We start from the raw sequence: 24689 nt of genomic DNA, 5'->3' as shown, positions 1-24689 counted from the left end.
ACTCTTCTTGCTAAGGATTGCTTTAAATCTTCTGGGTCTCTTATTTTTCCAGATGAATTTCATGACTGCTTTTTCTATTTCTGTGAGGAATATTATTGAGATTTTTATTGGAATTGCATTAAATCTGGACAGTGCTCTTGGTAGTATGGTCATTTTGACAATATTAATTCTGCCTATCCAAGAACAAGGGAGACCTTTCCATCTTCTAAGACCCTCAAAGAGGAACTAATACCAATACTCCTCAAATTATTTCATGAAATAGAAGATGAGGGAACACCTCAAAAATCATTCTATGAGGCCAGTATCACCCTGATTCCAAAACCAGACAAAGACATATCAAAGAAATAAAACTTCATACCAATATGTCTAATGAACATAAATCAAAAATTCTCAATAGAATTCTGGCAAATCAAATACAAAAATATTTTAAAAAAAGAAAAGAAAAATATAGTGCACCACAATCCAATGGGGTTCATCCCAGAGATACAAGTTTGGTTCAACATATGAAAATCAATAAATGTAATTCATCACATCAATAGACTTAAAGATAAGAATCATATGATCATCTCAATAGATGCAGAAAAAGAATTTGACGAAATATAGCACCGCTTCATGTTCAAAACACTAAAATAACTAGGGATAACAGGAACATATCTCAACATCTCAACATTGTAAAAGCTCTCTATGCTAAGCCCAAGGCCAAAATCATTCTAAATGGAAAAAAATTGAAAGCATTCTCTCTAAAAACTGGAACAAGACAGGGATGCCCTCTTTCACCACTTGTATTTAACATAGTTCTTGAAACTCTAGCCAGAGCAATTAGATGAAAGAAATTAAAGGGATACAGATAGGGAAAGAAAAACTCAAATTATCACTATTTGCCAACGATATAATTCTATATCTACAAGATCCAAAAAATTCCACCAGAAAACTTCTAGAACTAATAAAAGAATTCAGCAAAGTCAGAGGATATAAAATCAACACCCATAAATCAAAGACATTTCTGTACATCAGTGACAAATCCTCAGAAAGAGAAATTAGGAAAACAACCTCATTTACAATAGCCTTGAAAAAATAAAATAAAATACTTGGGAATCAACAAAAGAGGCGAAAGACCTCTGCAATGAAAATTACAGAGTTCCTCTCTTAATAAAGACAAGCATTAGTGTGAACTACGAATAGACACATTGCAAGTCTAAAGAATAGACATTTGAGCAACAAGTTTGGTGAATCAGATTACTAATAAAGAGATAACATATAATTGGTAAGAGGATGGAAAGGTGGGACAGGATCTGACTGCAGGAAAGTATATACCGTGGAGTCTTTGAGCATAAGAAAGACAGGAAGGCTGTGTTTAAAATATCCATCTCATAGGGTATATTTGAGCAGGAAGGGATCTGGTTAAGAAGATATTGCTATTTAATGATCTAGAGGTGATAACTGATGGTCAAGGATTATGACGGTAGAAATAGAAATTGTTCCAATAACCATATTTATGTGGAAAATTAACAGAATTTTCTGAATAACTGAATACAGGTGTTTAAAAAAAACAGTGAGAAATCAGAATATAACAAGATGATAGGTAGAGTTGTCCAGAAGCTTTGAGTACTGATGACAGAAGCAGAGAATCAGAGGGTTGGTTTGAAAGAGAACAGCAAGAGAAGCTTTTGGCAAATTTTATGTTTTTAGTAATTCTTTATTGTTTTTGAGTTATGCATCCCTTTCTTTGAGAATATGATGAAGCCAAAGAATCCCCTCTTCAGAAGGAAAAAATGCACTTATACTCTTATACACCCTCTGCTGTAATGTACACCCGTGGAATTGACTGCCAAAGAGCTCTTAACCCAAGCTGGGTCAAACAGAGCCCATTCTGGAAATTTTGTTCTTTATATCCAAAGGATCAAGTCATTCTCTCCTTAATAGCCAAAACTGTGAATGCTGATAACTAATATTTTTCTTAACACATAAGCCTCAGGAACAGAGAATGCTCAAATACAATACAAGAAGCAAGAGTCTAATAGAAAAAAGAATCATAACTTAGAAATGAGAGCTAGAAAGAACAGTCCTGGTAGCAGTTGAGTATATGGATCTATCTATTCTATTCTTTGTGTTCTAGGAGATACCCTGATCCTTTATTGAAATTCCTTCATGGTTAAGTTTGTCTAAGCTGAATTTCTGCTACTTATCTGGGAGAGTCCTGGTTAATATATAAGTTAAGCTATTCATTGAAATCCATCTATGGACTCAAGGTAAGGACTCATTTAAGATGGTGAAAAGTCACCCAAGTAGAAATAGCTAGTAGACAGATGGAATTTAGGTGAGAAAGAGAAGGGAAATCGTTACTCAAGGAGATAGACTGCATATGAGTCAAGAGCAAAGACCTCAAATCCCAATACAACACAATGTGAAACCTCAAGTCAGTTGTTCTGCATTTCTAGACCTCAAGATACTCATTCTTGAAAGGGATTTGAAAATTATACTACTGAATTTGATGTTTTTACCATAATAAAAACATTTGGGAAAAAATTTATACCTACTTTATTGGATTGATGTGAAGATAAAATTAGTTCATATAGTAGTACCAGGCTCTTACCCAAGTCTCTGGACTATAATCATTCAATGTAACAGACCTATGCCCAGGCATCTTGCTTGTGTTATATTATTTATTCTAATCCTCACAAAAACTTTATAAGATTGGAACTATTATTCCCATCTTATTAGATGAAAACACTGAGGTTCAGAATAACTTGCCCTAGGTCCCATAGTAAGAGGCAAAGTCTGAATTAAAATGAAGACTAATTGAACAGAAAATGGAGAATTCCACAACAGTTAATACAGCATACTACCTATCCTAAGAATTAATATATCAAAATAAGGGAGATTTAATATTCCCAAAATATAGAAAATGGGAGTTGAGAGTAAAACATTAGCAGAATAAGTCCATTACTGCCAGGACTGGGTGGGGATGCCCTAGACTTTGGACTTGGCCTACCCAATTCTGTGATGGGCATATTCCTATGACAAAGCTGGATCTATCTGGCAACGTGGCTTAATGTCTATATGGTCCACTTTCTGTCGCTAATCCGATGATACCACAGACTAAGTTATAAAGAAAAGAGGCTTATTTTTCAATTCACCATTCAGGCCCGCTTTCAAGAGCCACATCTGGTGATGGCCTTCTTGCTGGCAGAGTCCTGAGATGGCATGAGGTATCACAGAAAAAAGATAGGGAGCATGCAGGTACCTAGCACAACTGGCATTTATAGCAGACCCAACTGCAGATAACCCATTAACCCATTAATAAAATGAATAGATTAATCTACAGACAGAGCCTTAATCACCTCTTAAAGGTTTCATCTGGTACACAACCATATCTCCTAATGGGGATTAAATTTTGACATGAATTTCAGAGGTGACAAACCATTTTAAACCACAGCAATGTCATTAATATTTAAATCATACTCACAGAATTCAGACTCATGAAACCTTAAGCTCTGTAATGATAGAGATCATGTCTGCCTTGTTCATGGCTATACCTCTTGCATTCAAAAAAATATCTGGCATATATATATATATATATATATATATATATATATATATATATATCACACACATACACAAATATAATAGATCCTGAATAAATATTTGTGAATTTGAATTTTTAATTATCTACTTGAAATAATCAAGTAGATCTGAAAAAAAGGGAGACAGAAAGTCAGTTCATACCAACATAAGCATTCTAATCCATGTGGCAGTTATATGTTCCATAGTAAAATTAATAAATTGGCCTTCTCCTAGATTTTATTTCACAAATACAAATCATTTCTCATGATTTTAGTTGCCTTCAACCACCCTCCAATCAATACCAGATGATGGACAGGCTGGACCACTTGGACCTATAAAACTAAGGACAAGACTGGACCAAGATAACCTCTCAACCAAACTCCCTTAAAGAACCCTTACTTTATTGTCATACTCTTTCAATTCATAACAGCTTAAACTGTGAAAATAAATTCATTTGCCATTAAAAATCAGACATCCTAGTTTGTGGTCTGCACCTTGAGGAACATGTTCACTTGGGGGACAGCAACATCAGCAAAGCAAACAGAGAGGCAATAGGCAGAAAGCATCTCTGTATGTCTTGTACTGCTTTACCTCCTCCTTAAATCTCTGGAGAGTTTGAAGGTGCTTAAAATTGATAATATACATTCCATAAAAGACATTTGGACTAGAAAAGTATGGTAAATAAAATTGCATTTGAAATTCCCTATAAATGGATCCTTAGTTTATTTCCTACCTATTCCTATCCAATTTCTTGCTTAATACATTCCTGGTCACACATACTAATGTTGATGATGCAAAAATAAAATGTATTGCATAATATAAGGGCAAGGAATTTTTTTCCAGAGAACTGAAATATAGTGTTCAATTCCTACTTGCAACTCATCTTTAAGAGACAATCTTTTTGGCTGGGGATGTGGCTCAAGCAGTAACGTGCTCCCCTGACATGCGTGGGGTACTGGGTTCGATCCTCAGCACCACATAAAAATAAAATAAAGACGCTGTGTCCACCAAAAACTAAAAAATAAATATTAAAAAATTATCTCTCTCTCTCAAAAAAGAGAGAGAGAGAGAGAGAGAGAGATAACCTTTGATAGTGTATTTCCTGCATGTGCAATATTTCCAACATTGTCCAATTCATATCTGCCTTATGAGGCTCTATAGTCATTGCTTTGTATATAGCTAATGACTCCATCTTAACACAGTTATATTACTTTGGGAAACTTATGCCTCTTATTACTAGCATCAGCATTTACATTTCCTATTCATATTTATAGATAGTGGGGAAATATAATATTCAAATAATTGCATAAATAAATACCAAAAATGGTGATACTACTGAAAATAAACTCTTGACTGGTAGTCTGTGTAAGAATTTAAAATGTTCATTTATCAGCAGATACATAAATGTCACAATTCAACATATAAAAAATGACTGAAGAATGACATTGCATAATGTAAGAAAGTTTTAGCTGATTTAAAGTTGAAAACAAAAATAAAATAAGACAAAGTTGAAACCATAAACATTACTGAGCACCCATTTTGCAAGTTGACGCGCCCCACCCCGAAAGGACAACATGCTAAAAATATTACAACACTGTGATCATCAAGGATATTTACTATGCCCAAATATAAAGATGATGCCATTGATCCACCACTAATGAAATGAACTTTGAGTTGATTCTGTAACAGTTGTGTAAGTTTTAATGAACCTGCCCTATCCCTGTACTCAAAGCCCATAAGTAATTAAAAGTTAGTTAAGAAATATTAGGGATACAATCAACAGCAAAGGGAGAATGACCACAGTCATAGCCCAGTACCAGAGCCCTTATCAATTAGCCATGAGCAAAATTAAAGGCAAGAATAAAGTTAAATTGTCTTTGTTTTCTTTCATATGACGGAATACACTTAACTTCTTTTTATTCAAATGAAGCTTTAGACAAAAAGTAAATTTTTGAGAAATGAGGGAATCATATCTGATTGGTATAAAGTGTAGAAAGATTTTAATTATTAAAAATAATGTGTAGAAGAGATGAGAAGAAGAAAACCTAGAGGGAAAAAAGGTGTAGATTGCATCTTATATCCCACTCACGTGAAGCCCAATGAGCAATTTCTTTAGGTTTAATCAGCCCAGTCTGATGCACAGTGTGAAAGGAACAAAGAAAGTAAAGAATCAGGACTCAGTTAAAGAAAAGGGAAAGGGACTTATGAATATTATATTACCGACTTATTAATTGTAATGAAACAAGTTACATGGAACTCTGCTATCTGACAATCTCAACTATCTGGAGTGCAACAAAAAGTCAACAGAATAAAGGGGATGGAAAGCAGTCTTTGCAGAAATAAAACAGAGATTCCCAAGTCCATGCCCTGAAGATCATGTCCATGGCTCCTAGATGTTTATGGAAGCCTTTTCTCAGAGGCTATTAATTTTTACTGGATTTGATTTTAAAGGATTTGTCAGTTTGGTTTCCAAGCCCATGGGAAAGTAAAAGCAGTAAACAAACAAGAAGGAGGACAAAGTATCACAGCAGGCACACAGAGAGCAGTGAGAAGAGAAAGTTGGGCGTCTATAAGCAGGGTGGAGATGGAGAGAAAGAAAAAAGGCATAAACATTGACTCAATGATCAAAAAGCCTTGGGGAAGAAATATTGAAAACTGATGCCTCTATCAACCGTGAGTAATCAAGAAGGTTAATTTACATTCAGTATAAAGACACTCCCTGAGTTAGCCAGCATGTAATGTTATGTAAATAGTCCCACAGGCACCTAATAAAATTTTAAAGATACAGGAGATTTCATATCACAAGGAGAAATGAAAAGACATGTGCAAATGAAGACCACAAAGTAAGTCCACAAGGCCTGAAGTTGCAGATTTCAAGGAGACAATGGCCCTTCATGGTCCTTCTTGCATAGCCTTTGTTCCCCAGCAGATTCTCACTGTGTTCACTTGTGTTATAACACTGCTATTTGTTCATTCCCCTTTTATTAATTTCTAATCATGCCCAAAAAGTGGTTAAGTAATAGGAAAATATAGGACCCGTCTATAAAAGTAAGCAAACATTAGACATTTAAACAAAACCAGGCACAGTGATCTATGTCTCCAGTTCCAATTACTTAAGAGGCTGAGATCTGAGGATTGCTTGAGCCCAGGAGTTTGAGGCCAGCCTAGGCAACGCAGCAAGACCCTGTTTGAAACAAACAAACAGATAAACAAACATGAAGATGTTTTCAACCTACCTTAAATTTGTATTGTCCATTGTTCATGAACTCCAGTGAATGACTATATTTTGTGTAGGGTAGAAAAATATCACATATATTTTTAAAATAGGCCAAAATAGAACAAAGATTTATATACAATGTGTTCATTACAATAGTATTTAGCATTTTAAATGTTGGAAGCAACCTAATTAGCCAACACTAAAGAACAGTTAAATAAATTATGGTACATAAATATTCGGTGAACAATTATGTAACCATAAAAACTATATTTTTACTAGGACATTTATATGGTACAAAATTATGTTCAAAAACAAGATACAGAATTGTATGTGCAATATAACTTCAACTATGCACAAAATACATTCAAAGAACATAGAATAAAAAGGTTTCATTAGTAATAATCACAAAAAAATTTTTTTAAACCCAGGAACAAAGTATATATGTAATATCCACACAAAGAATGCTATAAATATTTACTGAAAGATATTTTTCAAAGTTTTTTTTTAAGTTGTGGATGAACCTTTATTTTATTTATTTATATATGGTGCTTGAACCCCGTGCCCAGAATCGAACCCAGTGTCTCACACATGCTAGTCAAGCACTCTACCACTGAGCCACAACCCCCTGAAAGACATTTTTAAAACCTAAAAAATGAAAAGGTATACCGTGTCCCATGATGAGAAGACTCAATATAGTACATACATTTTTTATCTAAATATGTGACAAACTCTTTGTAATTCCAGTCAATATTATGATAGGATTTTAATGAACTTGATACACCAATTATAAAAATTCATCTGGAAGGGTACAAACTTAAGAATAGCTAAGACATTTTTAAAAGTATAATGATGGACAAGCCTCTTAAGAAATATCAAAACATGTTTTGTAACCATAATAATTAAAGTGCGGTATTGGTTCATGGACAGAAAAATAGATCAATGAAAGAGAGTAGATGTCAGCTACTGACATAGCATTTCAAGCAATCAACAATAGGTGTTAGGACAACTGGTATCTATTAAAAAAAAAAAAAAAGATTTATCTTCTACATCACACCATTCAAATGTCTATTAATGTGGCCTCTCCAGTGATTGGCATGGGCCATGATCTGAAGAATAAATAGCAAAGTTGGTGGACTAGGAGTGGCACAGCTGGAGCCCAGCAGGTAACAGCTGGTAGGGTTATACAAACTGCCAGCACAGCAGGGAAGCTTGTTATAAACAGGTATATTGAGTAAGTGAAGTAAAGAAGTTGGGGCTGGGATTGTGGCTCAAGGGGCTGGGATTGTGGCTCAGGGGGCTGGGATTGTGGCTCAGTGGTGGAGTGCTCCTCTAGCACAGGCGGGACCCGGGTTCCATCCTCAGCACCACATACAAATAAAGGCATTGTGTTGTGTCCATCTACACCTAAAAAATAAATATTATGAAAAAAGAGTTTAAAAAAAAAGGAAAGGAAAAGAAGTAAGTATGCTGAGAGCAGGTTTTTTGGTCAGAGAAGGGAGTTATAAACATAGACAGGGAGAAGCCTAAGATGAACCTGGTGATGCTGGATTAGAGCAATAATTGTTTTTTAAATACTGTGTCTCTTTCCTGTTTTCAATGCTTGTGTTGAGGTTATGTAGGATAATGCCCTTATTTTTAGAAAATTCACACCAAAATGTCCCAATTTTCTCTCAAATGGATCAGAAAAAAAGAAGATAGTATGTATATAGTACATACGTGGGGTGGAGGAGAAATAAAAGAGATAACGTGATGAAATGACAACAAAGAAGAATAAAGGTGGAGCCGTTATGGGAGTTCATTGTGCTCTTCTTGCAACTTTCTGTAATTTGAAATTTTTTTGGAGTGAAAATTTTGAAAAATAAATTTCAGATGTGTCAAAACTTTAAATAATTCTACTTCTTAGAACCTATTCCAAAAAATGCTGTCAGAGATACAGATATATATATATATATAACATATGTGTGTATATATTACATTGCAACATTCTTGATCATAAAGAAAAATTAGACATGTTGGAAGCATGTATCAATCGGAAATGATTAAATAAATTGTAATGGACCCATACCACAAAATACTGTGCAAGAATTTTAAAAATTAAGACAGATTTATATATACTGACATGGAAAGATCTCCAAGATATATTGTTAAATATAAAAGCTAGTAGACCAATAGATAGAATGTGATCTCATTTATGTTATTTTTAAAAAGTTAAAAATAACTGCTATGAGTGAATGTTTATGTGTATGTATCTATGTCTATAAACACATAGAAATGGTCTGAAAGAACACACTAAACTGTAAGGAATTGTTAAGTCTAGAGAAGGAGAATGGTACTATACTTTCCAAATTTTCCATAATAGTCATGTAATACTTTTATTACCAGTTGAAAAAAAAATCCCAAGTACAAAAAGGCAGGAATATATACAATACATTTTTGAAAGTGTTCCTCTCAAGTTGAATACAGTACTTAATGCTGTGAATTAGCTTTAGTTAACTGGAAAACTCCCAGTCCCAACCCCACATGTAGAGAATTGGCCTTCCAATGGACTGTGCTCAGGTACACTTCATCATTAACTTAATAGAGGATCGGGCAGCCTGCTGAGCCACTCCCTGTGTGCTAGGCCCCAGTCCAGAAGTGAATTCCCTTGCAGCTTTCCAAAAGGAGGTCAAACAAGTCCTCAGGGACTCTCTTGACAGAAGGAAGTTGCCAAAGGCTAAATTTGGCATGGAAGTCAGAGCCTGGACTGGGATAAACTGTGCCAGCACTTTTCAGTTATGCTTTCAAGGGCTTGATCAGAATAGGCAGGACTGGAGAGTTCTTTCCAAAAGCAGCTTAGCAGCCCAAGCCACAATTTGGGGATGAACCTGAAAATGTAAAATTCTTCCTTCCTGACCCTGCGGTCGCCTATTTGAAAGATATTTCAATTTCCCTTCCTTTCTCTTGCTCAAAGTAATTTATACTAATGATAATTCCTCCCAATCTGATCAGATCCTAGTTTAGTCCTGCAAAAGACAGGAAAAGGAGGCTGGGAGCATTTTTGTTCTTCTTTTCTCCATTTTCCTCGACTTTTTAGGTATAACAGACCAGTTTTATATTTAAGCTACCTCCCCCCCCCTTTGATCTTCTTTTCTCATAGAATATTTTATGGAATTGTAATTCATATATCCTAAAATTAATCATATAAAGTATATAATCCAGTGATCTTTAGTATATTCACAACCACCACCACAATATAATTTACATTATCATCACCTCAAAAGAAACCCTTTCACCATTAGCAGTCACTCCCATGTCTCCTTAATCCTCCCAGCTCTAAGCAACCACTAATCTACTTTCTGTCCCTGTGGATTTGCCTGTTCTGAACATTTAATATAAATCAAATAACTCAACATGTGGTCATTTGTGTGTGGCTTCCTTCACTTAGCCCAATGTTTTTGTGGTCTGTCCATGTTATAGTAACATGTCAGTACTCCATTCTCTTTATGACTGAATAATATTCCATTGGATGGAATTTATTTTATTTATTATTTATTAACTAATTAATTTTACTTATCCATTCCTCAGTTGATGGAAATTTGAGTTTATTATGAATAATGCTGTTTGGACGTTTTGTGCAATTTTTTGTTTGGATACATATTTCCACCTCTCTTGGTTACATACATAGTGTCTGTGGTCATATGGTAACTCTGTGTTTAAGTTTCTGAGGAACTGACTTGCTGTTTTCCAAAACAGCTATGCCATTTACATTCCCATCAGCCACCTATGCCACTTCCAATGTCCGTATCCTCACCAACACTTAATGTTGTCTGTCCTTTTGATTAAAGCTATTCTATTGGACATCAAGTGGTATTTCATTATGGTTTTGATTGGCATTTCCTTAATGACTAATGATGATGAAACATATATTCCTGCACTTTTTGGACTTTTTAAAATTTTATTCTTTTTGATGCTCTCATAAATGAAGGTTTCCTTAATTTCATTTTTAGGTTATTCGTTGCTAGTTGTAGAAATGAAATTAGTTTTTGTGTCATGATTTTGTATCCTTCAACCCTGCTGAACTTATGTTTTTTTAATTTGTTCTAATTATTTATACATGATAGTAAAAAGTATTTTGCCATAATATACATATATGGAGTATAACTTATCATTCTTCTGGTTGTACATGATCTGGAATTACACTGGTCATGTATTCATACATGAGCATAGGAAAGTTGTATCTGATTCATTTACCTATTTTTCCTATTTCCATTCTCCCTCCCCTTCATTCCCCTTTGTCTAATCCAAAATACTTCTATTCTTCCTTAACACCACCACCCCCATTGTGAATTAGTATCTGCATATCAGAGAAAACATTTGGCCTTTGGGTTTGGGGTATTGGCTTATCTCCCTTAGTATGATAGTCTCCAGTTCCGTCCATTTACCAGCAAATGCCACATTTCATTCTTCTTTATGGCTGAGTAATAATCCAACATTTTCTTTATCCATTCATCTGTTGAGGGGCACCTAAGTTGGTTCCATAATTTAGCTAATATGAATTGAGCTGTTATAAACATTGATGTGGTTGCATCACTGTAGTATGCTGATTTTGAGTCCCTTGGGTATATGCCAAGGAATGAAATAACTGGGTCAAATGGTGGTTCCATTCCAAGTTTTCTGAGGAATCTTCAAACTGCTCTCCAATAGAATAGCTTTAATTAAAAGAACAGACAACATTAAGTGTTGGTGAGGATACGGGCATTGGAAGTGGCATAGGTGGCTGGTGGGAATGTAAAATGGCATAGCTGCACCAATTTGCAGTCCCACCAGCAATGTATGAGTATACCTTTTCCCCCACATCCTTGCCAACATTTATTGTTGCTTGTGTTTTCTTCATAATTTCCATTCTGACTGGAATGAGATGAAATCTCAGTGTAGTTTTAATTTGCATTTCTCTAATTTCTAGAGATGTTGAACATCCTTCCATATATTTGTTGACCATTAGTATTTCTTCTGCTGTGATGTGTCTGTTCAGTTCCTTAGCAGAATTTGTTTAGTAGCTTGAAGTTATTTTTGTTTTTGAGGCTAGTCAACTTGATGACTGTGAAAAGGTTGCTCAACAGGACTGGCCCTCAGCTGCCCCTGTCCTACCATGTCCTTTCTTTCCTTATAATTCTCTGACTTTGCATTATCTCCAGGAGTGAAGACTTAGCACATTCCTTTTGAAAGTTTGCCTGGCCCTGATTTGCCTCTTTCTAATCTGTGGCTGGTGTCTCATTGGCTGCTGATCTTATATAACTAAATCCCAGCCACCACTTACCAAATAAATTGGTAATACTAACTTTTCCAGGAGACAATGACCACAATGAATTCCTCATCTGCCACATCTTCATAAACCTGATTTTATGTACCTGTTCATTCACTGTGGATTGTACCCATGAAATCTAAGTTTTGTGTGACTGGGTGTTAGGGCCCTACCAATATGCCAATATGATTTTTATCATTATTCTCAAGAAGTGATGTCTTGATCCATTCAGGCGGATGTAACAAAGTAAACTGGGTGGCTTAGGAACAAAAGAAAACTATTTCCTCACATTTCTGGAGTCTGGGAAGTCCAAGATTAAGGTCCTGAGAGATTCTATGTCTGGTGAAGACTCACTTTCTGGTTCACAGATGCAGCAACTTCTTGCTGTGTCCTCTCATGGTAGGTAGAAGGGGCAAGAGTCTCCTTGGGATCTCTTATTTATATTTATTTACTTTTGGTACCAAGGATTGAACTCAGGGGTACTTTACCACAGAGCTACAACTCCAGACCTTATTTATTTATTTATTTTTATTTGTGGGCATGTTCTCACTAAATTTCCAAGGGCCTTGCTGAGTTGCTGATTCTGGCTTTCAACTTGCAATCCTCCTGCCTCAGTCTGCTGAGCTGCTGGAATTACAGGCAAGTACCATTAACCTGGCTCTATCCCTGGGATCCTTTATAAGGGCACTAGTGCCATTCACAAAAGTCTCTGTCTCATAAACTAATCACTTTCCAAAGGCCCTTCCCTCCTAATGCCAGTAACTTGGGGTTAGGATTTCAACATATAAATGAAGAGGGTGGGACAAAAACATTCAGGCATTATCAAGTAAAAAGAGGGACATCTCAAGAATATTATACCATTTCCATCCAAAGAAAGTAAATTAGTGGTAGTGGGAATATAGCATCAAGCTACCCTCCACTAAGCCAAAGATTAATTTGAAGTAACTGCTACTATGAAAATAGCATTTTAAGGGCTGGGTTGTGTTTGCCTAGCACATGTGAGGCACTGGGTTCAATTATCAGCACCACATAAAAAATAAATAAAGATATCTTGTCCATCTACAACTAAAAATATTTTTTTAAATAGCATTTAAAATTACCATCTAAATGAAGTATTATATAGTCATCAAAAATAATAAGGGAATACACTATATGAAGCAATCTATAAAATATACTGTTCTTTGAAAAAGCAATTTACAGAAATCTGTCTTGTTAGCTTTCTATTGCTATTGCTATAAACTAGTATAAATTTAGTGGCTTAAAACAATACAAACTTATTATCTTATAACTCTTCGGATCATAATCTAGTATGGGTCTAACCAGGCTAAAATGAAGGTGTCAGCAGAACTGTGTTCCTTTCTGAAGATTTTCTTGCTTATTCATATCTTTTTTTGGGAGTTGGGGGGTACTGGGGATTGAACTCAGAGGCATTCGACCCTGAGCGACATCCCCAGCCCTATTTTGTATTTTTATCTTAGCACCTTGTTTTTGCTGGGGCTGGCTTTGAACTTGTGATCCTACTGCCTCAGCCTCCGGAGCTGCTGGGATTGCAGGTGTGTGCCACTATGCTATTAATATCTTGAGATGATTCAGTTCCACATGATTATAGGATGGAAGTCTCCACTTCTCAGCTAGGGAGTCTCCCTTAGCTCCTGGTCCTTGCATGTAGTTCCCTATATTTTAAAACCATCAACCAGGCCTCGAATTCTTTTCAGATTGTCATCTCTCTGACCCTTCTTCTGTCTTCAGAGCTGGAAAAGGTCTTCCACTTTTATGGGCCCTTGTAATTAGACTGGACTTACCCAAATCAAGGGAAAGGGAAGAATATAAAGTAGCTGTTAATGGAAAAGGGCTTCCTCTTCCAATGACAGACCATTGTGGAATTAAATAGGGCTGATGGTGGTACAACTGTGGATATATTGCAAAGCACTTTATATACTAAGATGGTGGATTTTATGCTATGTGTATTATATATCAATTTTTTAAATTATAAAAAAAAATTTTGAAAAGTATAAGCTGATCCGTTATTACTATTTCCTTTTCAGTGTTTTTTGTTGTTGGCACTGCAAGACGCTATGCTGCAAAGATGAAAAGATTCTGTCTCTCCTTTTTAAGAGCCCAGTGACTATAAAAGGAGACAATCATATGAGGACCTCACTATAATTGAACTTTGTAGGGACTAGGCTAGAGGTATGCTTTGGGATCATGAGGGCTATTCGAGGAAATCTGAGCTCCATACTAGAGGCAGTAGGGAACCACGGAAGGCTTTTCAACTGGGGGTTGATGTTTTAGTTTGCATTTTAGTTATATCATCTTGGTGGCTGAGCAGAAGACTGATGTGGTTGCAGCATGTCTAGTATCAGAGATCTGTTAGAAGACATTTGCAGTAACTTGGGCAAGGAAAAATGGAAGCTTGAATTAAAAACAGTGGTGGTAAGAACAAAGAGGAGTTCAGATTCAAAAAACAGGGAAAGCTCTGTAGGATTTGATATGATGAGGATCGAGGGAGAGGGAGAAGCCTGAGATGACTCACAGATTTCTGACTTGGGTCACTGGATATATGGTGTCATTAACTGAGAAAAGAAATACAGCAAGAAGAATTTTGCAGGCAGAAATAATGAGCTCAGTTTTGGACAACACTTAGATATAAGGCACCTGGAAAATGATGCAGAGAATGTGTCCAGCTAGCAGTGCAACTTTGATCTCGCTACTTAATCTCTCTTGGCAACATTTTCCTCATGTATAAAATGGCAGTATTGTAATGAGAACTAACCACAATAAGTGAGCGAGCAAACTCTGTGTGTGTGTGTGTGTGTGTGTACGCGTTTTGCCCAGAATTCAAGTCTTAGGGGTATTCGCCTATTCTGCTTTGGGGAAATTGCAAACTATAAGAACTATTTATTAAATATGTGCCTAGCTCTGTATTAGAAAACCTGCTCAGTGATATCAGAGATATTTATATTTATAGGTGCAACTTGATTTAAGTCAACTCAGTGAAACTACAGAGGTGCCCAAAAGATCAGAAAGAGAATGAAAATTTATAGCCCTCAAAGATTCAGTATAAGACTCTTTTTAGGTAACTATATTCATCCTAGTGAATATAAGCCAATTTGCTGTAGAGAAATTGCATAAATTTAAAAAATAATAAAAACTAACTTTTACTCTGTGTTTGTTCCATGGTAGGCAACACACTAAGCTTTTTACAAGTATTATCTGTTATCCTCACAGTAATCCTATTGTGGCAGATACTATTCACATTCTCATTTCACAAATAAATAAACAAAGGCTTAGAGGAGCTAAATAATAACATAACTAATATTGTCAGTACAGTAAGCAATAAAGCCAGGACTCAAATCTAGGTCTCTCTGACTCCAAAATATAGGTTCATGACCAAAACCAATTGTTATATATAAAGCCATGTATTCTTATCAAGTACAAAGAAAGGCCTGCTTATGTATATATACATGCTTAGATTAATGTTCAAAATAGCAATCTTGTTTGATTTATGAGGAAATTATTGACCCTTCACTATTGTTTTTATATCCTATTCCTCTTTAGCATTCCCAGTTAATTTTCAGATTTCTTTAGCATCTAGTAATTCTCTAATCTTCATGTGAGGTCCCATTATCTCCTTGTTCATCTTCCTTCCCTCTCAACACATTGCTGGGTTCAGCACACAGATTGGATATGTTTAGTAAATAAGGAAGGTCTTGTCTGGAAATACCAACATTTATGGTGTCTCTCAGAAGGCCAGATTCATTCCTGACCTATGCTTCTGAAGTCAGGACTATTGAACTTACCATTGCTCAGCCCAGCACCCCATCAACACAAAAACTTACACAGGAGAAAGAAAGGCCAAAGCAAATGTGCATTCATGATGAGACGGGCCAATGGTACCAGAGGAATTTGCTGAGTGGGAATGGAGAAGTGAAGAGTTGTTTGTTCTTCATGAGAGAGTGTGGCTTTTCTCCAGAAAATAAAATAGATGCCAGCTGAGCAGGGGCATCTCTAGCACTGAAGCAGTTGAGTACCTAAGAAAATGGATACAATAGAATGGATTCACAGATGGGGCTAAAAATGTTTGGATGGAGGTCTTTCTGGACACAGACCCATGTACTTAGGCAAGGAATAGTTCGTGCCCAGGGTTATTTGTCTAAATAGTGACCAAAAGCTTTGATCAGACCCTTGCCAAAGGACAGAACTTTAAAGTAATTTACCATGCAGATGTGTTTTTTTCAAATTGTTGGGTTGAATCTGTTTTTCATGGTGGGAAGGCACCTTAAATAATCAAGATGCATCGTGTTCAGGATCTAATTTCCCAAATGTCAGCATGCAATACATTTCAAAAGTAATTCACTTTGCAATGTGTTTTTCCCATTACACTCATATGGCAGAAATTATTGCAAATAATAGCCTAGGAAGTTGGGATCATCGTTATATCAACTAAGGGGTCTAACTGGGCTGTTGACAGTAAAGGTTATTTCTACTGAAAATAAAAAGAGAATTTTGCGCTATTTTAAAAATAAATATTTGACATCTTCTATCAATTGCCCCTCCACCTCTCTCTAGCCTTACATTCCCTCAATTCCTCAAGCCTGTTTATAGTTGCCTGAATTGACTTACTATATTGCCTCTGTGTTTTGTGTGTTATTTCTCCCTGCTTAGAAAAATCTATGCCCCGTTTCTTCCACGTTTCTCAACTTCAAAATCAGAACTGCATCTTTTCAGATGCCTTTCCTAATAATCACATCCCAAGTGTGATTTTTATTTTTTTTAGTTTCCTTATCTATTGCAGCTTGAGTCTACACTATTCCATATTTTCTTGCACTTACAAAAAATTTTTAAAATTTCATCTAAAGTTGTTTTATGGGTGTGCATTTTAGCCTCTGTTTAGAATTTTACATCCTCTGAAGAGCTCAAGGGCTATGACTTTTATTTCTTTAGCATCTAGGAATAGTACAATGACTCATGTTAAAATGACATAAATGCTATACCTGTGGATAAACTTTGACCAGCCTGATCCATTTGACAGCGATAGCAAGAAGGATTTTATTAAACAAGCATCAAGTGAATTTCAAAAGGTTAAAGATGAGATGTAATCATCCAATCTGTCCCTCATGGATCATTCATCCAAGAATTTATTAAAGCTTTTCTTATTTGTATTTGTAGGAGCTGTCTTTATCAAACCTCAGGATAACAATTTATTAATAATGGATAGATGAGTCTGTCCTAGAAAACAACAAGGTTATCTGCTCATTACCAATTTATTCTTCAACAAATTTAATTATTTGACAAACATTTATTGAGGATATACCGCATAGATAACTTACAGTAGATCCTGAAAGACCATTCAATATTGAGAAATAAAAACACACAAAGTAAATAAAAATAAAAAAGGGAACAAAGTTGTAATAGTTTAAGTATTAAACTGAAGGTACCATGATGTAAATTTGGCCTCAAATGATTGGGAAAAGAGAGACCAAAGGCACAGAGACAAAAATGCACGTCTGTTTGGATGATGATGGATGGTTAGTCCAGCTGAATGAAAGAATACCATGAAGAGTTTTTCAAATACTACAATGTTATTATTGTTGTTTTAAACAATCAATATTAATTTAGATGTTCATTTTCTGGTGTTCTTTATTCCTTCCTGCATTTCTGGGCTTCCAGCAGGTATTATTTTTTACTTGTTGCAGAAGAATTCCATTTGTTACTTTTTCCAGTACAATTGCTTACAATGAATACTCTAGATTTTTTTAAATGAAAATGTCTCTATCTCACCTTTATTTTTAAAGATAAAAAATTATCTCTATTTAACTTCCATTTTATTGGGTATATAATTCTAAGTATGCAAGTTATTTTTTCTACTAACATGCCATTCCATTATCTTCTGGTTTCCATTATTTGTGTTGGAAAAGTTAGCTGTCAATCTTTCTTTGCTCATTTGAGGATAATGTTCCATATTTAATTATGGCTAATTTTAATATTTATATTTGCATTTACTTTTCAATGGTTTGACTAAATGTGGTTTTCTTTGGTTTTGTCCTGTTTCAGATTCATAGAACTTCTTGAATTCTGGCTTGGTGACTTTTTTACTTTTGGGAAATTCTTTGGTGGTTTTCTTGTTTTAACCAAATTTTATAGCTGTTTTCAACAAAAGAGTTAGTCATAACCAGAAATGGAAGTAAAGCCACTAATTTAGAAATAATAAAATTGTATTCCCCTTAAGTGATTTTAAAAATCTAATTTTTTAATATGTTGACAAGCTATTTTTAAAATTTGGATGGAGCTGGGCATGGTGGCACATGACTGTAATTCCAGTGACTCGGGAGGCTGAGGCAGGAGTATCACAAGTTTGAGGCCAGCTCAGCAACATAGGGAGAACTTCAGCAACCTAGCAAGACCCTGTCTCAAAATTAAAAATAAAAAAGGCTGGGTATAGCCGGGTGAGGGGGCACATGCCTGTAATCCCAGTAGTTCTGGAGGCTGAGACAGGAGAATCACGGATTCAAAGCCAGCCTCAGCAACAGCAAGGCACTAAGCAACTCAGTGAGACCCTGTCTCTAAATAAAATACAAAATAGGGCTGGAGATGTGGCTCAGTGGTTAAGCACCCCTGAGTTCAATCCTGGTACCCAAAAAAAAAAAAAAAAAGGCTGGGTATATAACTCAATGACAAAGCACTGCTGGATTCAATCCTCAGTGCCAAAAATTACTTATTTACTTAATTAATTAGTTTAATTTAATACGAATGGAAAAAGATAAAGAAAGTAGAATAGCCAAAACAATTTTGAAAAAAAGGACAAAAATTGAAGTATTCAAATTGCATGGTTTAATACTGAATATAAAATGATGGTATTCAAGAAAGTATGGCATGGGTGAAAGAATAGACATAGATCAATTGAAAAAATATAAAGTTTGGAAACAGACTAATACATATATGGTCCGGCTACAACAATTAGTTAGAGAAAGGAATAAAGAATTCTCAAAATTTGACAGTAAGAAAATCAAGAATTTGCTTTAAAAAAATGGGCAGGGGCTGTACTGATGGCAGATGAGTAATATTTTATGTGCATCACAGAGCAAGGTCATCAAGGAAGCACAAACCACTACATTTTTCATAGAACGGTAAAAATGATAATATCAAGTGCTGATGAAGAGGCAGAGCAACTCATGCACTGCCTGTCAGGGTGCAGAATGGTGCGGCCATTCTGACAGCTTCTTGTGAAGTTAGACACATTTAACCTATGATGCAGCAATATCACATCTAGGTATTTGTCCAAGAAACATGAAAAAAAAAACTTTTGTTAAATAAATGAAATCTTATTTTTGTACAAAAACCTGTACATGAATATTTATTGCAGTTTTCTTTAGAATTGCCAAAACAAATGACTTCTGATAAATGAATAAATATCTGGGGTGGATCCATACAAAGGGTACTATTTAGCAATAAAAAGAATATGAGGCTAAATCTCAAAGCATGATGCTAGGTGAAAGAAACAAGATTTGAAAAGCTACATATGAGGGTGGGGGTTATGGCTCAGAGGAAAGAGTGCTCTCCTAGCATGTGAGAGGCACTGGTTTCGATCCTCGATACCACATGAAAATAAAATAAAGGTATTGTGTCCACTTACAACCAAAAAAATGTTTTTTTTTTAATTTTAATGTTATCCAAACTGAATAATTTATTGCTGGTCTGAGGCTTGCCTTGTTTTACACTTTAGTAGAATTTACACAATTTTGTTTCCACAAATAGCAGATATCAACATTAAAGGAATTTGATAGTGACCTATTCAATAAGGTAATCATCTTAGTAGCAAACTTTTATTTAAATCTTACATAACTCAAGATTTATAAAAAGCCAACATAATTGAAAATTGGATTCTCCCTCTAAAGCCTTAAGTATCCAAAGCTTGAAACGGTTAATTTAAAAATAAGCAAACAAATGAAACACAACAACAACAAAAACCCTGCAGCAGATCCTGCTGAAAATTTACTTTTCAAAAAAATCTAAATGAGCTTAATCTTTATAAAAGTTATTTTAGCTCAAAAGCTATAAAATCAAAGTTATCTTAATTCTACAAAGAAGGGAGAGGGTCTTTGACTTCATGCCACCATTTTAGAACCTCATCTTTTTCATCAAATTTGGCCATAAATCAAATTTTTGTGTGCTCCTGCTCTCAGGAGATTCCTCTTGCAGAAGACGCCAAGTATAAACATGGAAGAGTAACTGCTTAAGTAAGTAGGAAAGTGTTCCATAATAGTGTGCAAATAATGTAGAGTTCTGGTTTAATCTCTGGAACTTGATCTGGACATTGACCTTGAGCGAGATCTAGAACAGGATCTTGAAGTAGCTCTTTTTGGTGGAGGAAACACAGAAGGAGCCTTTGAGGGTGGAACAGGAAGGGTGAATTGGAAGGGTGTCTGGCTCCTTGATCTTGATTTTGACTTTATATCACCTTTTCCATTTTCTTTGGGGGACTGAGATGGAGACCTGCTTCGGGACATTTTATACTCATCCTTAGATCTGCTTCGAGAATGTGAATGGGAACCCCGATCAGACTTGGGCTTAGATTTGCTTTTTGATCTAGATTTCCTGCCTTTTGATCGAGAACGTGATCGACCTTTTGCTCCGCGACCTGGACCGGGAGCGACTTTTTGAGAAACTTCGAGATCTACTGCGGCTGCTCCTGCAACTCCTACTTCTTGACCTCCTTCTTGATCGTGACCTAAATCTGCTTCCAGAATAAGACCGCCTATGGCTTGCTCGTGGCTTATCTTCAATAAGTCTAATATTCCTGCCATTTATCCCTGTACCATCCAGTTTATCCAAAGCACGATTCATGTCAGAGTAGGAGCGAAATTCAATTACACCTTCATTTGTACGTTCTCTGTGAGCATCTGCATATGTTACCTCACCTGCTTGCTGCATGAAATCCTTTAAATCTTGCCAGCTGCAACGACTAGAAAGATTTTCGACAATAAGCCTGTACTTGGTACGAACAGGAGGTCCATGTTTGTCTCGACTGCTGTATCCACCTCCACCACTGCGGCTTCCGTAGCCGTCGCGCGCGGCGCGGGCCCCGGACGTGCTCCACGATCATGCGCGCGCCGCAGAGCTCTTTGCTGTTCAGCTCCTAACAGTCGTTGGCGTCGGGGAAGTCCTGGAACTGAGGTCTGCTTCGAGGAAGCGGCCTTAGCCGCTGAAAAGGCGCTGGATGTCCTTCGCCCGGGCATGGTAGCTCAGGCGTACTAGGTAGACACGAGGCTTGTCCGTGGTGGGCGAGGTCCCGAAGGCTGGCTGTGGGACGGCAGACAGCAAGGCAGTAGCCCTGGAGCGGTGCGGGGACGGCGAGGGCCCGAACACGCGCCTCACACCGCAGCGGTGGCTGAGTCCAGCCACACAATGATCAATGTTTTTTTTTTTTTTTTTTTTTTTTTTTAAGCTACATATGAATCAATTTATATGACATTCTAAAAATGAAGTATAAAAATAGATAATGGCATGGTGAGGGGTTGCCAGGAACTAGGATGGCATGGAGAGTTGACTACTAAAGAGGACAAGGAAAGGTTTTAGCGGGTGTGAAACTGTTCTGTATCTTGATTGTACTGGGGATTATATCACTGTATTTGTGAAATTTCAGAACTGTACAGCCAAAGAATTTTTGCTGATACATTTTGAAAATGTGAATTAAAAACAATAAAATGTTTTGATTCTTGCCTTTAAAAAAAAAAAAGCCTACTGTAAATTTTATTTGCATTTGTTTTAACACAAAGATTCAGAAAATTACATAAAATGTATAGTTAAATAAATTTTTATAAGGCCAATATCCTTGAAAGCCCATGAAGATAAAAAAGAAGAAATGGAACATTAAGGCGGAAGGAAGGAAGGAAGGAAAGCAGGAAGGGAGGGAGGGAGGGAGGAAAAGAAGTGGCACTTTACTTCCCACTCTAGAATCCCTTCCCATATGTCCAATGTGAATCACAAGCCCCTCTATCATCCCATAAGTCACCATTATCCTGACTTCTATATTAACCACTTTCTAGCTCTTTCATTGTTGTTCTTCAAATGAGCATCCACGAACACTATAGTCTTGCCCAACTTTTTAAAGTTCTGTTTTTAAACTCCCTTCTAAGCTGTTAGTTCTTCTCTCTCCTTTCTTTTCCTTATAAAAAAGATTATCAGGTCCATGTTCTGATTTGACTGACTGCACACCTGTGGTATGATTGAGCATGTTCTTCTATTCTCCTGAAACTTGAATGCTAGACCCAAAGAGCAGGTGGGACTCAGGTTCCCTCCTTTTCTAAAGTTGCTGCCAATACAACAGGAGTTACATAGTGCTTGGTATCTCTTGTAGAAGGTTTTGCCAAGAAATTGGTGACTGGCAAGACAACAGAAAGCAATGATGTCTGATTATTTATCTTTTTGTGTTAGCAGCTGTTGATGCTTAATATTTATATTTTAGTTCCCTGAGATTGCAAAATGCTGGTACTCTAATTCCATCTCTTCTTTTTCATTTTTTAGCTGAAAAATTATTATGAAGAGACAATTCTTGTTATCAGTACTATTTGATTACCCAGTGATAACATCATTAGGAAAGGCAGGATAAATGTATCATCTTTCCCTTCTTTTACCAAACTTTGAAATATGGATTAGTTCCCTAGTAGTTTCTAAAAGTAAGCATTTTCTCTTTTTTGGAAATCTCAGTCTGAACTCATGAATTTAAACATATTTGATAGCTGCTTTTTGGGGTGGGGGACCAGGGATTGAACTCAGGGGCACTCGACCACTGAGCCACATCCCCAGCCCTATTTTGTATTCTATTTAGAGACAGGATCTCACCGAGTTGCTTAGTGCCTCGTCATTGCTGAGGCTGGCTTTGAACTCATGATCCTTCTGCCTCAGGCTCCCAAGCTGCTGGGATTACAGCTGTGCACCTCCACCCCAGCTATTTGATAGCTTCTAACCAATTAAAATTATTATTTACTGAAATTCAAATTGTTCCATCTTTAGCCAGTGGGGGAAATTTCTTCAACTTGTTCCTCCTTACTTTCAACACAATTTGGGTAGTCTTTGATAATCTTGTTATTGTCTAGTTGGACAACAGTTTCATTTTGTACATTTTCTATCCCAGACCTGAAATCAGCCATTTCCCGATGATGTGCTGAGTTATTTTAATGAGAAATGGTAGACTGGGATCATACTGTGGGTGTTGGAGATGTTCACTGCTGCTGGATTGGGTATTATTTTCAATGTTTGGTCATTGTTTCCAGTAGACAGAATCAACAGTGTTTTCAATGTACAGAAAAGGAAATGCACACACGGAGAGATATTTAAAGATAAAATATCTCATGATTTGTGTTGATCCCTCCAATTGCAATCTGTTCTCTCCCTTTTGGATCTTCTTTGTCACTCTTTAATATTTGTCACTTTCTCTCAAATCTCTGCTTTTTTCTGAATTTAAAAACTTTTAAAAATTTTTCTTCAAAGAAATTTTTTCTTCTTTTTCACTTATTCTTCAGGCAGTGTTGTTGAGTTTATTTGCTCTTACTTTCTTTCTGGATTATTCTTCCTTTCTTAAATTATTTTGGCTTTATTTATAAATATTTCCTGAGTGCTGTCTCTTCAGGGCTGAATTTCTAATGCTCGTTTCTATGATTTCATATCATGTACTATTTTCTTTTATCTCATTTGAAACAATAGATTACAGTTTAGGTTTGTTTTGTTGCTATTCTTTCTGGGGTGATCTCATTGCCTGTGGGGATGTTATTTAGCTCTTTGCTCCATTTTTTTTTCTTTTTCTTTATAAGAACTATGTGACCTTGATATTTTCCATTGCTTCTTTTAATGCCAAATTAGTTTTCCTGAATTTTCATTATAAAGTAGGAAATTCAGTTCTTCATAGAACTTCCTTTCTGGTTTGGGGGTAGGTTAAAAATAAGGCAGCTTGCTTCAGGATATTTCACTATTTGGGTCTGGAGCTTTTCTTCACCTTTTGTCCATGTCCTATTCATTTTTTATTCCAGTGCAGGAAATTTCTCTTCAGTGTGAGACTCTGTCCTACCCAGGGCCCCTGGCAGGTTGGTTTTGAGGGTTCATAGGAGCTGAGCTGCTCCAGCCTCTTCTTTTTCTTTTAAAAATATTTTTAGTTGTAGATGGACACAATACATTTATTTTATTTATTGATTTTTATGTGGTGCTGAGGATGGAACCCAATGCCTCATACGTGTGAGGCAAGCACTCTATCTCTGAGCCACAACCCCAGCCCTCCAGCCTCTTCTTGCTTTATCTCTAATTATTTCTTAAGTTCTATCTCTTCATTGACTCTCCCACCATGGGTTTGACATTGGTATTGGCCAAAACCCTGCTTCTGCTGCTATCCCCAGATTGGCCTGCCCTCTTTCCAGCAAATGCCTGCTGGGTATTTGGAGTCCTCCTGTTCCTAGGTTCATCATAGACAGTTTCCTTATCCTTTCTCCCAGATAGACATTGATGCCATGCAGGTCTTGTGGCTGTTGGTGGTTTGGCCCCACCCACTTGCATTTGAGCATTGTGGGGTTTCCCTGTCACCTAGTCTCATGGCTTGGGCATATCTCCTGGAATTCATTTGTTGGAAACATAATCCAC

The 24689-nt window shown here is 36.3% G+C and overlaps 1 pseudogene; it reads right to left on the bottom strand.

Moving 5' to 3' along the window:
- Positions 1-20061: 20061 nt before the first annotated feature.
- On the bottom strand, positions 20062-23212 carry LOC124104127 (serine/arginine-rich splicing factor 6-like; annotated as a pseudogene).
- Between the last annotated feature and the right edge of the window lie 1477 nt (positions 23213-24689).

Source organism: Marmota monax, unplaced genomic scaffold (assembly GCF_021218885.2).
Source record: "Marmota monax isolate L192 unplaced genomic scaffold, Marmota_monax_Labrador192_F-V1.1 WCK01_AAM20220418_F8-fsc00319, whole genome shotgun sequence".
Classification (NCBI taxonomy): domain Eukaryota; kingdom Metazoa; phylum Chordata; class Mammalia; order Rodentia; family Sciuridae; genus Marmota; species Marmota monax.
The sequence above is the reverse complement of the archived record's forward strand: the minus strand, read 5'-3'. Positions and strand labels throughout refer to the sequence as shown.